The sequence below is a fragment of the Malaclemys terrapin genome, chromosome 15 (assembly GCF_027887155.1).
Source record: "Malaclemys terrapin pileata isolate rMalTer1 chromosome 15, rMalTer1.hap1, whole genome shotgun sequence".
NCBI lineage: Eukaryota > Metazoa > Chordata > Testudines > Emydidae > Malaclemys > Malaclemys terrapin.
In genome coordinates this window covers 35,120,350-35,134,918 of record NC_071519.1, presented here as the reverse complement: position 1 = coordinate 35,134,918, position 14,569 = coordinate 35,120,350, and the positions used below count along the sequence as shown (strand labels likewise).

The 14,569-nt window shown below is 52.7% G+C and overlaps 1 long non-coding RNA gene across 14 annotated transcripts in view; it reads right to left on the bottom strand.

Annotated features, from left to right (window-relative positions):
* LOC128823474 (uncharacterized) overlaps window positions 1-14,231 on the bottom strand; it is a 112,677-nt gene extending 98,446 nt beyond the window's left edge. For 6 of the 14 annotated variants that reach the window (XR_008441751.1, XR_008441759.1, XR_008441750.1 and 3 more), the window contains exons 1-4: window positions 13,550-14,231; window positions 13,241-13,359; window positions 11,630-12,473; window positions 11,112-11,330 (exon numbers count right to left, since the gene is read on the bottom strand). This is a non-coding gene — a long non-coding RNA (uncharacterized LOC128823474). Of the gene's footprint in view, window positions 1-11,111; window positions 11,331-11,618; window positions 12,474-13,240; window positions 13,360-13,549 lie in introns of all 14 variants that reach the window. The other 8 variants (XR_008441758.1, XR_008441763.1, XR_008441755.1 and 5 more) reach the window with 7 other exon arrangements.
* Window positions 14,232-14,569: the final 338 nt, after the last annotated feature.

Here is a 14,569-nt window from a genome sequence, read left to right as displayed (position 1 = left end):
TCAGCACAACACTGAAATTGTTAAAGAGCCATTCAAGGGGTAATGAAGCCACTTAACAGGCATTTGCCAACCCCCAGGTATATATTCAAAAAGAACAGGAGTACTTGTTTCAGAGTAGCAGCCGAGTTAGTCTGTATCCGCAAAAAGAAGAACAGGAGTACTTGTGGCACCTTAGAGACTAACAAATTTATTAGAGCATAAGCTTTCGTGGACTACAGCCCACTTCTTCGGATGCATACGGAATGGAACATATATTGAGGAGATATATATACACACATAAAGAGCATAAACAGGTGGGTGACATCTTAGGCCTTGGCTACACTCGCGGATTCACAGCGCTGCAGCGGCAGTGCTGTGAAGTACGAGTGTAATCGCGCCGCCAGCGCTGCGAGAGCTCTCTCGCAGCGCTGCAAGTACTCCATCTCTCCGAGGGGAATAGCTTGCAGTGCTGCGAGCGAATGTGCAGCGCTGCAGGCGCTGATTACACTGGCGCTTTACAGCGCTGCACTCGCTCCGCTCGCGGGGGGGTGTTTTTTCACACCCCTGAGCCCAGCAAGTGCAGCGCTGTGAATTGCCAGTGTAGCCAAGGCCTTAGAGACTAACAAATTTATTAGACCATAAGCTTTCGTGGACTACAGCCCACTTCTTCTGAAACCAGGTATATACTGTCAGTTTCTAAATGTACTGACAAAAACAGTTGTGCATGATGGTCATATTTACTCAGGACATGTCAGCCTACAGGATCTTAGTTTGCCAAAAAGCGGTGCCCTGGCTTGGCAGGGAGGAACCGCCTTCCGGAGACACCAGAGAGCCAGAACGTTGGCTTGTGGGGGCAGCGAGCCCCCACCATGGAGGAGCCGGTGCGGCGCGGGGGGGAGGAGCCCTGCAAAGGTGGCAGCGCCGCTAGCGGGGAGCAGCTGTGCCCCTTGCCCCTCCAGCCCAGGTTGCAGACAGGCGTCCCCCCGGGGGCGCCTGCAGCTGCAGCAGATGCATGCGGGCAGAGGCCCTCGTGCGCCCCCCAGCTCCCCCCTTGCTGTGCTCGGGGTCTGCGGCTCCCGGGCATATGAGCCACTGCCGGGGCGCGGAGCCCGGAGCCTGCTCTTGGAGTGGCAGCAATGGTGGCAGCTCACACTCCCGGGAGCCGCATAGCCTGAGCGCAGCGAGGAAGGAGCCGGGGGATGCATGGGGTCCACTGCCCGCATGCATCGACTGCATGGAGCAACAGTGACACTTTGTGGCCACGCGGGGTAATGCACGAGCATTTCCTTAAGGAGCAACAGTGACACCATGTGGTCATGCGAGGTAATGCCCAGAGCATTTTCTGCAGCAAACAACAGTGACACTGTGTGGCCAATGTGAGGTACTGCACAGGGCATTTCCCTCATGGAGCAACAGTGACACTGTGTGGCCACGTGGGGTAATGCACACAGCATTTCCTTCATGGAGCAACACTGACACTGTGTGGCCACGTGTGGTAATGCACAGAGCATTTTCTACATGGAGCAACAGTGACACTGTGTGGCCACGCGGGGTAATGCACAGAGCATTTTCTACATGGAGCAACAGTGACACCGAGTGACCACGCGGGGTAATGCACAAAGCATTTCCTTCATGGAGCAACAGTGACACTGTGTGGCCATCGAAGATAATGCAGAGAGCATTTCCTTCAAGGAGCAACAGTGACACCATGTGGTCATGCGAGGTAATGCCCAGAGCATTTTCTGCAGCGAACAACAGTGACACTGTGTGGCCACGTGAGATAAAACACAGAGCATTTCCTGCATGGAGCAACAGGGACAATGTGTGGCCACACGGGGTAATGCAGAGAGCATTTCCTTCAAGGAGCAACAGTGACACCATGTGGTCATGCGAGGTAATGCCCAGAGCATTTTCTGCAGCGAACAACAGTGACACTGTGTGGCCACGTGAGATAAAACACAGAGCATTTCCTGCATGGAGCAACAGGGACAATGTGTGGCCACGCGGGGTAATGCACGAGCATTTCCTTAAGGAGCAACAGTGACACAGTATGGCCATGCGGGGTAATGCACACAGCATTTCCTTCATGGAGCAACACTGACACTGTGTGGCCACCGAAGGTAATGCACAGAGCATTTCCTTCATGGAGCAACAGTGACACCATGTAGCCACGTGAGGTAATGCACAGAGTATTTTCTGCATTGAACAACAGTGACACTGTGTGGCCATGTGAGGTAATGCGCAAAGGATTTCCTTCATGGAGCAACATTGACACCGTGTGGCCACCCAAGGTAATGCAGAGAGCATTTCCTTCATGGAGCAACAGGGACACTGTGTGGCCACGTGGGGTAATGCAGAGACCATTTCCTTAAGAAATAACAGTGACAGTGGGTGGCCACGTGGGGTAATGCACAAACCATTTTCTACATGGAGCAACAGTGACACTGTCTGGCCACGCGAGCTAAAGCACAGAGCATTTCCTTCATGGAGCAACAGTGACACTGTGTGGCCATTCAGGGTAATGCACAGAGCATTTCCTTCATGGAACAACAGTGACACTGTGTGGCCACGCGAGGTAATGCACAGAGCATTTCCTGCATGGAGCAACAGTGACACTGTGTGGCCACCCAAGGTAATGCACAGAGCATTTCCTTCATGGAGCAACAGTGACACTGTGTGGCCACGCGGGGTAATGCACAGAGCATTTCCTTAAGGAGGAACAAGTATCGGGGGTAGCCGTGTTAGTCTGTATCTACAAAAATAAAAAAGAGTCTGGTGGCACCCTAAAGACTAACAGATTTATTTGGGCATAAGCTTTCGTGGGTAAAAACCTCTCTTCTTCAGATGCATAGAGTGAAAGTTACAGATGCAGGCATTATATACTGACACATGAAGAGCAGGGAGTTACTTCGCAAGTGAAGAACCAGTGTTGGCAGGGCCAATTCAATCAGGGTGGATGTAGTCCACTCCCAATAACAGATGAGGAGTGTCAATTCCAGGAGAGGTAAAGCTGCTTCTGTAATGAGCCAGGCACTCCCAGTCCCTATTCAAGCCCCGATTAATGGTGTTAAATTTGCAAATGAATTTTAGTTCTGCTGTTTCTCTTTGAAGTCTGTTTCTGAAGTTTTTTTGTTCAATGATAGTGACTTTTAAATTTGTAATAGAATGACCAGGGAGACTGAAGTGTTCACTTACTGGCTTATGTATGTTACCATTCCTGATGTCCGATTTGTGTCCATTTATTCTTTTGCGGAGGGACTGTCCGGTTTGGCCAATGTACATGGCAGAGGGGCATTGCTGGCACATGATGGCATATATAACATTAGTGGATGTGTGGGTGAATGAGCCCTTGATGGTGTGGCTGATGTGGTTGGGTCCTCTGATGGTGTCGCCAGAGTAGATACGGGGACAGAGTAGGCAACGGGGTTTGCTACAGGGATTGGTTCCTGGGTTGGTGTTTCTGTGGTGTGGTGTGTAGTTGCTGGTGAGTATTTGCTTCAGGTTGGGGGGTTGTCTGTAAGCGAGGACTGGCCTGCCTCCCAAGGTCTGCGAGAGTGAGGGATCATTTTCCAGGATAGGTTGTAGATCGTGGATAATGCGCTGGAGAGGTTTTAGCTGAGGGCTGTATGTGGTAGCCAGTGGTGTTCTGTTATTGTCCTTGTTGGGTCTGTCCTGTAGTAGGTGATTTCTGGGTACCCGTCTTGCTTATGCCCCAATAAATCTGCTAGTCTTTAAGGTGACACCAGACTCCTTGTTGTTTTTAAGGAGGAACAGTGACACTGTGTGGCCACCCGAGGTAATGCAGAGATCATTTCCTTCATGGACCAACAGTAACATTAGGTTGCCACGCGGGGTAATGCATGGAGCATTTTCTACATGGAGCAACAGTGACACTGTGTGGCCACGCAGGGTAATGCAGAGAGCATTTCCTTAAGGAGCAACAGTGACACTGTGTGTCCATGTGAGGTAATGCACAGAGCATTTCCATCATGGAGCAACAGTGACACCGTGTGGCCACACGGGGTAATGCACAGAGCATTTCCTTCAGGGAGCAAAAGTGACACTGTGTGGCCATGTGGGGTAATGCACAGAGCATTTCCTTAAGGAGCAACAGTGACACTGGGTGGCTACACGGGGAAATGCACAGAGCATTTTCTGCATGGAGCAACAGTGACACCGTGTGGCTACGCGGGGTAATGCACAAAGCATTTCCTTCATCGGGGTCTGGGGTGGAGGTGTGGATGAGGGGTTTGGGGTGTGGAAGGGGCTTAAGGCTGGAGGAGAGGGTTGGGATGCGGGGTTCAGGAGAGGGCTCAGAGCTGGGGCAGAGGCTTGGGATGCGGGGGGTGGGGGGAGAGTTCTGACTGGGGGTTCAGGCTCTAGGGTGGGGCCAGGCATGAGCAGTTTGGGGTGCAGGCAGGCTGCCCTAGGGCTGGTGCCGGAGGACTCCCCCCAGCAGGAGGGCCGACAGGGAGGGAGTATGGGGCTCCGGAGAAGGGCCCGCTCTCCCACTTGCCAGCAGCAGAGAGCTCCGGGCCTGGGGAGAGGCCCACAGCAGCCCTGCAAGCCCCAATTTGCTCCCCTCCCCAGTTCCCGCCCACCCCCTACCTCTCTCCTCTTCAGGTCCCTGCCATGTGGCCCTTTAGAGCTGCTGCACGGCTAGTTATAGCCAGCTGCGCGGCCGCGCAGCTTAGAGGGAATTTAGCGCACTTAGGCTCGATGGGAGCCGCCACTGGCTCGCGGGCCTTGCAATGTAGAACACTGATTTATTATCTGAATTATCGTAGCAAATGGCCCATGACCCCATTATGCTAGGCGCTGTACGCAAAGGGAATAAAGAGACAGGCCCTGCCCCTGCTCTAGTCTATGCCATCTCTAACATTAACAACTCCTGGCTCATGTCCCACGTAAGAGACAGCCCCAAATCCCTGTCTTTGTATCTCCTCTGAACAACCCGGGAATAGCAACACCTGCTTCTCCAGCCCCATGATGCACCCAAACAACCCTGTAGTTCAGTTAACAGCACAGCTGCAGGGGCTGGGGGCGCTGCCCTCACAGGTGTTCCCCTTACCTTGCGCTCTGATCGGCTGGGAGCACAGAGCGCAGTTTGTATGGGAGCAGGGCAGCAGCAGCTGCTCCTGAGGACTTCCAATAAAAGTCATAAGAACGTAAAAATGGCCCTACCGGGTCAGACCCAAAGTCCATCTAGCCCAGTATCCTGTCTTCCCACAGTGGCCAGTGCCAGGTGCCCCAGAGCTAATGAACAGAACAGGGAATCATCAAGTGATCCATCCCGTCGCCCATTCCCAGCTTCTGGCAAACAGAGGCTAGGGACATCATCCCTGCCCCTCCTGGCTAACAGCCATTGATGCATTTATCCTCCGTGAACTTATCTAGTTCGTTTTTGAACCCTGTTATAGTCTTGGCCTTCACAACATCCTCTGGCAAGGAGTTCCGCAGGTTGACTGTGCATTGTGTGAAGAAATACTTGCTTTTATTTGTTTTAAACCTGCTGCCTATTAATTTCATTTGGTGACCCCTAGTTCTTGTATTATGAGAAGTAGTAAACAACACTTCCTTATCTACTTTCTCTACACCAGTCATGATTTTATAGACCTCAATCATATCTCCCCTTAGCCGTCTCTTTTCCATGCTGAAAAGTCCCAGTCTTATTAATCTCTCCTCATATGGAAGCCGTTCCATACCCCTAATCATTTTTGTTGCCCTTTTCTGAATCTTTTCCAATTCCAATATATCTTTTTTTGAGATGGGGTGACCACATCTGCACACAGTATTCAAGATGTGGGCGTACCATGGATTTATATAGAGGCAACATGATATTTTCTACCCTATCTTTTAACCAGTTACCAATCCATAAGAGCACCTTCCCTCTTATCCCATGACATCATAGTACACTATCGCCACTGGATCCTCTCGGTCCACGTCCTTGTTGACCCCATCAAAGAAGTCAACGTTCAGTGGTCCGGCGCTTCTCCCTGTTGTCTGCCTATGTCCCTGTCATAAACATACAACTAAGGGTAGCATAAAATCCCTCTTTACCTTGTAAAGGGTTAATTCCTCTTTTACCTGCCCTGTTCTCATTTGTGCCCCCTAAACTCGCACCCTGCTCTGCCACTGCCTGAATGTGCTGCAGAATGGGAGTCTCTTGCAGGGCAGACAATGCATTGCCTCTGCCCTGGTGCAATCTAGCCTAGCTGGGTCCTCCTCCTTCGAGGGGAAGGAGGACCGGTCATCAGGCTGAGCAGGGCTGACTTTGTCAGCTCCTTGGAGTTAGATGACTGGATTAAAGACCACTAGATTAGCATAATAAGTAGAAAAGCATAACCTTGTCCAAAAAGCCCCTGACAGATTGCAGCCTGCAGTGGTCTAAAGATGTACGGAGCAACTTGGCACCACATCAGCCAGTAAACCGATTGCCCACTGAGCTGAAAATACAGACGTATGAATTGCAAAACTGACTATGCAAAAACAGCAACAAAAGTCTGTTTTTTGATCAATACAACGCTGGCAACTGCACTGCCAAGGTCACCCACTGGGCCCAGAGCTGCAACTCCTCCTGTATTTTTATAGCACCTTTTATCCCCAAATGCGTTCCAACCCTACGCAAAGAGCACCGCTGAAATGCAGCCACATCTGGGGGTCAGGGTGACAGCTGACCGGCTAAGTAGCAGATTGTAGAACAGGGAAGGCTGGGGGAAGGGATATTTCTCTAAGGACTTCCAAGGAAAACCCCATCCTCTTGCAGAAACAAACATCTCTGGCAGGTCCTGCTACTCTAAGGACTTACCTGGAAACCCCACACAAAATACTGTACGGTGTATGGAGCTCAGCTTCTCCAGCTATCTGCCGCCAATAGCAGGCTCACTGGAAATAGCTACAACAGGGAGCTTAGAGGCCGTCATAAAGTGAAGGGCTGGGCCCATGCTGTCATTTACCAAAGAGTCCTGGAGAGTTCACACCAGGTGGTCCAGTCCCCACAGCAATCCCCTCCTGCATTCCATGGCTCTCAGTATGGCAGTGAGGATCATATACAAACAAAAGAGCCAGGCCTGGGCAAAGCAAACTTTGGCAGGGCCGCCCAGAGGATTCAGGGGGTCTGGGGTCTTCGGCAGCGGGGGGTCCCTGCTGCCGAATTGCAGCCGAAGACCCGGCACTTCGGCGTCGGGTCCCGGGGCGGAAGGACCCCCCGCCTCGAGTCTTCAGGGCACTTCGGCGGCGGGTCCCGGAGTGGAAGAAACTTCAGGGGCCCGGGCCCCACGAGAGTTTTCCAGGGCCCCCGGAGCGAGTGAAGGACCCCACTCCAGGGGCCCCGAAAAACTCTCGTGGGGGCCCCTGCGGGACCTGGGGCAAATTGCCCCACTTGCCCCCCCCCTCCCCGGGCAGCCCTGAACTTTGGTCCCATTCCTGCTCCAGCTGGACTCAGCAGCAAAGCTCCAATTGGTTTCAATGGCAGCAGGATCAGACCCGGTGGATTCACCCCCGCCCCCGCCCCCCCAATCCTCCAGGTACAGCCTTTCTCCGCTGACATTCCTTAGCCAAAATCCGCTCCTGCCCATGTTTTTAGACTAGAAATGTCTCCTACAACAGCACTTTAATGTACACTAATGTAGGAAACTGCACTGCCTGGCTTCCTGCCCCTCAGTCATCTAGGCCCTAACATTCAGAGCTGAGCTACATTTCCAAATATATTGATTTCAGTTACAACACAGAATGCAAAGTGTACAGTGCTCACTTTATATTACTTTTGATTACAAATATTTGCATTGTAAACAGATAAAAGAGGTGTTGGGCAGAAAAATCACTAAGGGGACTGGTGCTGACTGGGCAGGATGTGTTGGGAGGGAAATCCCAGAGGTGGGTTTTGCTGATTGGGCAGGAGGTGGTGGGCGGGGAAATCACTGAGGCAGCTCGTGCTGACAGGGTAGGAGGCGCAGGGCGGGAAAAGGCACTGAGGGGATTGGCGTTGACTGGGTAGGAGGTGTTGGGCTAGAAAATCACTGAGGGGGCTGGCGCTGACTGGACAGGAGGCTCTGAGTGGGAGATGCTGAGTGGGAAAAGTCACTGGAGGTGACTGGCGCTGACAGGGTAGGAGGTGCTGGGCGGGAAAGCCTTGAGGTGGGTTTTGCTGATTGGGCAGAAGGTGCTGGGCAGGAAAATCACTGGAGGTGGCTCGCGCTGACAGGGTAGGAGGTGCTGGGCGGGAAAATCACTGAGGCGGCTGGCGCTGACTGGACAGGAGGCTCTGAGTGGGAAAATCACTGAGGTGGCTCTTTCTGACTGGGTAGGAGGAGTTGGGAGGGAAAGCCCAGAGGTGGGTTTCGCTGACTGGGTTGGAGGTGTTGGGCTAGAAAATCACTGGGGGGGCTGGTGCTGACTAGGTAGAAAGCGCTGGGAGCGAAAGCCCTGAGGTGGGTTTTGCTGATTGGGCAGGAGGTGCTGGGCAGGAAAATCACTGAGGCAGCTCGTGCTGACAGGAGGCGGAGGGTGGGAAAAGTCACTGAGGGGGTTGGCGCTGACTTGGTAGGCGGTGTTGGGAGGGAAGCCCAGAGGTGTGTTTTGCTGATTGGGCAGAAGGTGCTGGGCAGAAAAATCACGAGGCAGCTCCAGTTGATTGGGCAGAAGGCGATGAGTCAATAACCACGGAAGCCAACCTCAAGGACTGGGCAGGAGGTAACCCTGTAGATGATACCCTTACTGTAGAAGAGACATGGAAAGGAAAGGGGAACAGACTCTGCTACTGATATTACAAAAAGTACTGGGTAGGAAACTCCTAAAGCAGCTTGCACTCACTAGACAAATGGCCCTAGGGGGCAAAGGTGTGTGCAGGCTTGAGCTTACCCAGAAAAAGACGCTAAGCAGGAAACCTCAAGCAGTTTGTGCTGACTAAGAAGAAGGTGCTGAGTTCTCGTGAAAGCTCTCCTAACTTCTGCAACACAAACGTGCTGAAAACTAGGAATTAGGGTAATTTCCATACGGGGAGATTACTTTGTAATCCTGATGTCTAATGAGCCACACCTAAACTAGGGGAATCTTTTAGAGCCTGTGGCTGAGAGATTCCCCATCCCCCTCCCCCATGAGAAGGATTGAGGTTCTGTTTCTATTAGTCACAGTAAATTCTCCCAGAATGATTTCTACTTGGTTTTTTTGAGATTTGAAGTGAAATCTTACTGGGGACCTATCCCGGTCAGATGGAACATGGTGTGGCGAAGGGGCGGCTGTAAGGGGATGGAGGAGGCTGAGGAAAATTCGCCCCTTTTCTCAAAAAAGCCAAGAAATGGCCCAACCAAGCAAATGTCACACAGTCTGGAAATGAACAGGTGAGGTGGGGGGCGCCTTTCAGACCCTCACTTCCGCGTAATCCTTCCTCAAGTCCTTTTGCCCTGCCCAATTTACACCACTCAACCAACCACAACTTTCACCCTTTGTTTTCTTGTGCACAAGAAAGAACACTGTCGGACTGACGAGCGTCACCTGTAGGGATTCGGACAGCTCCGTTTGTTGTGTCCGAATTCCTGGCCTTGTGTCTGGTGATAAAGAGAGGAGATTCCTCGGGCTACGTTGGAAGAGATTGAGGTGGCGGTCCTTTCTGAAATGTGTTCATGTTGAGATGTTGTAGGTAGATGCGGTGGTATTCAGAGCCGGCACGTGGGTGCACCTAACCCTACTAACAGGACCGTGTCACAAGTAAGAAGGGTCTTTTCTGGTAAAGGTAGGGGGCACAAAGTTGTCATTTTCTTGGTGGGGTAGGAGGTAAGTCGGGAAGGGTGTCGCTGAGGGATGGAGGATTGATTGGAAAGGGGACACTCAGCAAGATCCCCCTCTTCCCTGTTCATTTCCACAGCTTTTCACATTGGGGACTCCCCCCCACATTGTGTAAAGGAGGAGTATTTTACTAATGAAAGGGTGACTGCCCTGTAATCAGGGTTCAGGTCGCTTTCCCTTTTCTCCTCTCTGCATCGGCCCTCTTCACGCCAAGGTCCAAAGTGAGCTCCCTCTAACTAGGGTGTGGGTCTTTCCCTGCCTTTCACAAAGTAACACTGCCATTTGGAAGGTAGTTCTAGAAACCAGCCTCTTGAGAGGGTTCAGGTTTGCCCTACTAGCTGTCCCGTGCCCTCCTCACTCACGCACTCAGCCAAGTCAAAGCCCGCGTCCTCTGCATCCACCTGGACCCGCCTTCTGCCGCAAGCTCTCCTGCGCTCTGACAGAGATCGGTGCCGAAAAGTAGGAATTAGGGTAATTTCCAGCAGGGCCGAGTACCTTGCCAATGTCATCTGAATGTACCTTGTACACGTGCTCTCTACTGAGCCACACCTAACCCGCTTCACCTCTCTCTTTCTAGCAACTCAAAGGACAAAATGGACAAGACGACACAAGCACCAAAGAAACTGCAGGAAAAGGGAAGAAAAAGCCACGGCCAAAGGCTGCAGACACCACACACACCGCACCCCTGTACTGAGGGATCAGGTTCGACACTTCTCCTCACAGGCTTAATCCCCCTTCAGGTGCCCGGTAAAAGGACCTAACTGCAAACAAGGATCAAGGTCCATTCCTTGCCAACCAAAATGCTTTATGGGTCCCTTCCATAGCTGAGGAGGAGCGAGCCCCCTTTAAAACGGGTCGAGGTCTCTGTGGGTTTGAGCTCCTTAGGACCTAGCCTTTAAAATGCCCCGGGCCGTTGACCTCTCCCTGTCAGAAGGGTGCAGGTCTCCCCTTTCTAACTCCTCTTGGGCCGTTGGCACTCGCTGGGCAACAAGACCACCCACTTCTGAGGGAACGGAGGTCTCTCCTTTACAGCGCTTTTGCTCTGGCCCATTGGAACGCCCCTGGCTTAAGGACCACCCTGTAAGGAGGGTTTCGGTCTCCTTTGCCATGCAAATTAAGCCACAGCTCTCTTTGAGACGCCCCGCCAAATGACTGCCCTGTAACCAGGGTGTAAGGTCTTATACCTCTCACGCTTAAGCTGGGGGAGCCTTTCTGTGTCTGTGGATGAGCGACTCCCCCCCAACCCTCCACCCTTTGAGAAGGGCTGAACTTCTGTTTCTCTTAGTCACAGTAAATTCCCACACAATGATTTCTACTTGGCTTTTTTGAGATTTGAAGTGAAATCTTACTTGGGACCTATCCCGGTCAGATGGAACATGGTGTGCCGAAGGGGCGGCTGTATGGGGGCTCGCGATCGACACTTCTCCGCACAGGCTTAATCCTCCTCTCTGCTTTGGCCCTCTTCATGCCAAGGTCAAAGATGAGCTCCCTCTAACTAGGGTGTGGGTGTTTCCCTGACTTTCAGAAGATAACACTGCCATTTGGAAGGTAGTTCTAGAAACCATCTTCTTGAGAGGGTTCTCCCCAGGAAAAAGGGGAAAAACAAATCAGTTGGCAACGTCTCGTAGGCTCTTCTTTTCGCCTCTCCTGCACAGAGTGGCTCTGCCCTCCACCCTCTTCCCATTACACCTTTAGCATTTCACCCAGAAAGCACCCTTTGTAACGGCACCCAACAATCACATCAGACTCTGGCCCCTCCCCAGCCTAAATACCACAGAGCTCCGTATCCAACGAGGAAGCACATGGCCTGTGAAGAATACTACAGTGAGTACAGATGAGGAATTTGAAGCACTGACCGCTTACTCACAGCCTTTCAAGCGGAAGGTAGAAAGCTGAGTACTGTTGATTTCTGCTTAGGAGAATGTCCAAGCTGATCAGGTCTACGTTTGCCTGTTTCTCCTCCGGCTGGGACTCCTGGACAATTCCTCTGCAAGTGCAGCTGCAAAAGCCAAGCATGAGCCATCACTACCCAAAGCTGTGTTGGTGCTCGAAATCTTGGTCTCATCCTGGCCTCCCTCTCCCATCCCATCTACATTGGCCCTACTTGATGTACAGAGACCGAGTTAACACCGACAGTCTTCGCTCCACTTTAGAGCCAACTGCCACATGATTTTCATCTGCTCCTACTTCTCCATGGCTCCCGAGACCTAACCTGTGGGGTTGCACACTTAGCACCCCTGCCTGTGTCCTAGACAGCACAAGGAAAGGCAAGGACAGACACAGAGAGTTAAAGGGTGTATGTTGGCCAACGTACTAGAGAGAGAGAGAGAAAAAGGTGGGAGGAAGGCAAGCAACTCACCACCGGGAGTCATCCTCCTGGATCTAACCTGCTGCAGAGGACACACAGGTCCTGGCCAGAGAAATGAGCAGCCCCTGGAAATGGGGACCTTGTCTCCCTCAAAACCACATCTAGTCAGGAACCTTTTCTTCCAACCCAGCCCTAGCTAACAGGGTGTCCCTACCAAGAGCAAAATGGGCCATGAGCAGAGCCCTCACCAACCAGACACTTATCTCACTGAAAGTGGCGGCGCTTCCGCTCTCAGATGGACGGTTTTTGTGTCGCATCAACAACACTCGCAGTCTCGTCGCTCTCGCTCCCTTTCCATCGCATGAGGGCAGTAGACTGACGCGTGACTTCTTTTCCCTTGCTACTAAACCCATCACAAGGGGGAAAAACAAGTAAGTTACCCTCTCAGTCGGCAATGTCGGGTAGGCTCTTCTTTTCACCTCCCCCACACAGTGGGGCTGCGCCCTCAACCCTCTTCCCATTACACCTTCAGGACTAAAAGTAGAAAGCACCCCTTGCAATGACACCCGAAATAGTCAGTCTGTACAGCAGACTCTGGTCAGAAAGGCAGGGCTTTGGAGCTGTGCTCCGGCTCCGCTCCAGCTCCAGGCAAAAACCTGCAGCTCCGCTGCTTCGCGCTCCAGCTCCAGGCTCCGCTCCAAAGCCCTGCGAAATGCCAAACCCGCACAAAAATATGCAGAAAGTGGTCATGTTTTTGGCCTAATTGGCTTGTGAGTTGCTTGTTAGCTAATTTTTGACTTGTAGGTTGTTGCTTCTTGTAGCTTCTTGCTTCTTTTTTTTTTTTGATCGGCTCCTAGTAAAGACGGGAGAGAAACAGGGGTGCACAGTGGGCCCACCACAGTCCCAGATGACATGCCAGGGGAGATTTAGTCACATAGAGTGTTGGGGTTCTTAGGGATTGGCTTGTTTTGAAATGGGATTGGCTTGATTTCTGGCTTCTTATGAAAGTCGGGGTGCTTATATACCCAGTGAAAGTTGGCAACTGTGACTCTGGTCCCTTCCCCAGCCTTAATCCCACAGAGCACTATATTCAACGAGGAGGCACACGGCCTCTGAACAAAACTGGAATGAGTACAGATAATGAATTCCAAGCACTGACTGCTTACTCACAGCTAGTAATGTGGAAGGGAGAAACTATTCATGTCTCCTTAGAAGGATGTCCAGGCTGCTCAGGTCCACTTCTGCCATATTCCTGTCCAGCTAGGGCTCCTGGACGATTCCTCTGCAAACTAATAAAGCCAAGCAAGAACTATCACTACACAGAGCTCTATTGGTGCGTTGAATCTTGCCCTCATCCCTGCCTCTGTCTCCCATTCCATCTACATCAGCCCCAGACGAGGAACAGAGACTGAGCTCACACTATCAGTCGCCGCTCTACTCTACTATCCACTGCCCCGCATGGTTTTCATACACCCCTACCTCTCCATGGCTCCCGACACCTGGCCTGTGGGGATACACACCTAGCACCCCTGACCGTGTCCTACAAAGGGTGCATGTTGGGGAGCAAGGAGAGAGAAAGGCTGAGGGGCCCCATGGGTGGTGGGAGGGACTGGGGGGAAGGGTAGGGATAGGGGTGCAGGTTGGGGAATGTTGGAGAAAGGAGAAAAGAGCACTGGAGGGCCCACAGATCTAGGGACAGAGTGGGGTGCAGGTTGCGTTGGGCTGGGGGTGTTGGGAGGGAGGAAAAAAGGAGGCTATGGGGCCCAACGGATGGGGGGATGAACTGGGGGGCTGTTGGGGAGGAAGGGGGGCTGAGCAGTCCATACAGATGGAGGCGCAGGTTGTGGTGAGCTGGGAGAATGTTGGAGAGCGATGGGGGCTGAGGAGTCCCATGAGTGGAGGAATGAATTGAGGAATACAGGCATGTGGGTTGGGGAAAGTTGTTGCAGGCTGGGGGGTGTTGGAGAGGGAGGGGGGCTGAGGGGCACTATGGGAGGAGGCAGGGATGGGGGAAAGGTAGGGATGGAGTGCAGTTTGGAGTGGCCTAGGAGGTATTGGAGGGAGAAGAAAGGAGGACTGAGGAGCCCAACGGATGGGGGGATAGATGGGAGCGGGTTGGTTTGGGCTAGAGGAAGGGGGGTGTGGGTTGGAGAAGGTTGCAGGCATGGGGGGCGGGGCGGGTGGGTTGGGGACTGGGGAAGCAGGTTGGGGTGGGCTGGAGGTTTGGGGGGGGACTAGGAAATTTGCAGCAGGCTGGGGCGTGTGAGGGGGACGAGAAAAGTCGTGGGGGCAGGTTGGGGAAGGTTACGGTGGGTTGGGGACCGGGGAAGCGGGTTGGGGCGGACTGGGGGTGCAGGTTAGAGAAGGTTGCGGGGGGGGCAAGGAAGGTTGCGGCAGGCTAGTGGGTGCGGGTTAGAGAAGGTTGCAGCGGGCTGGGGGTGCGGATTAGAGAAGGTTGTGGTGGGCTGGAGGTGTGGCGGGACAGGGCAGGCTGAGTGT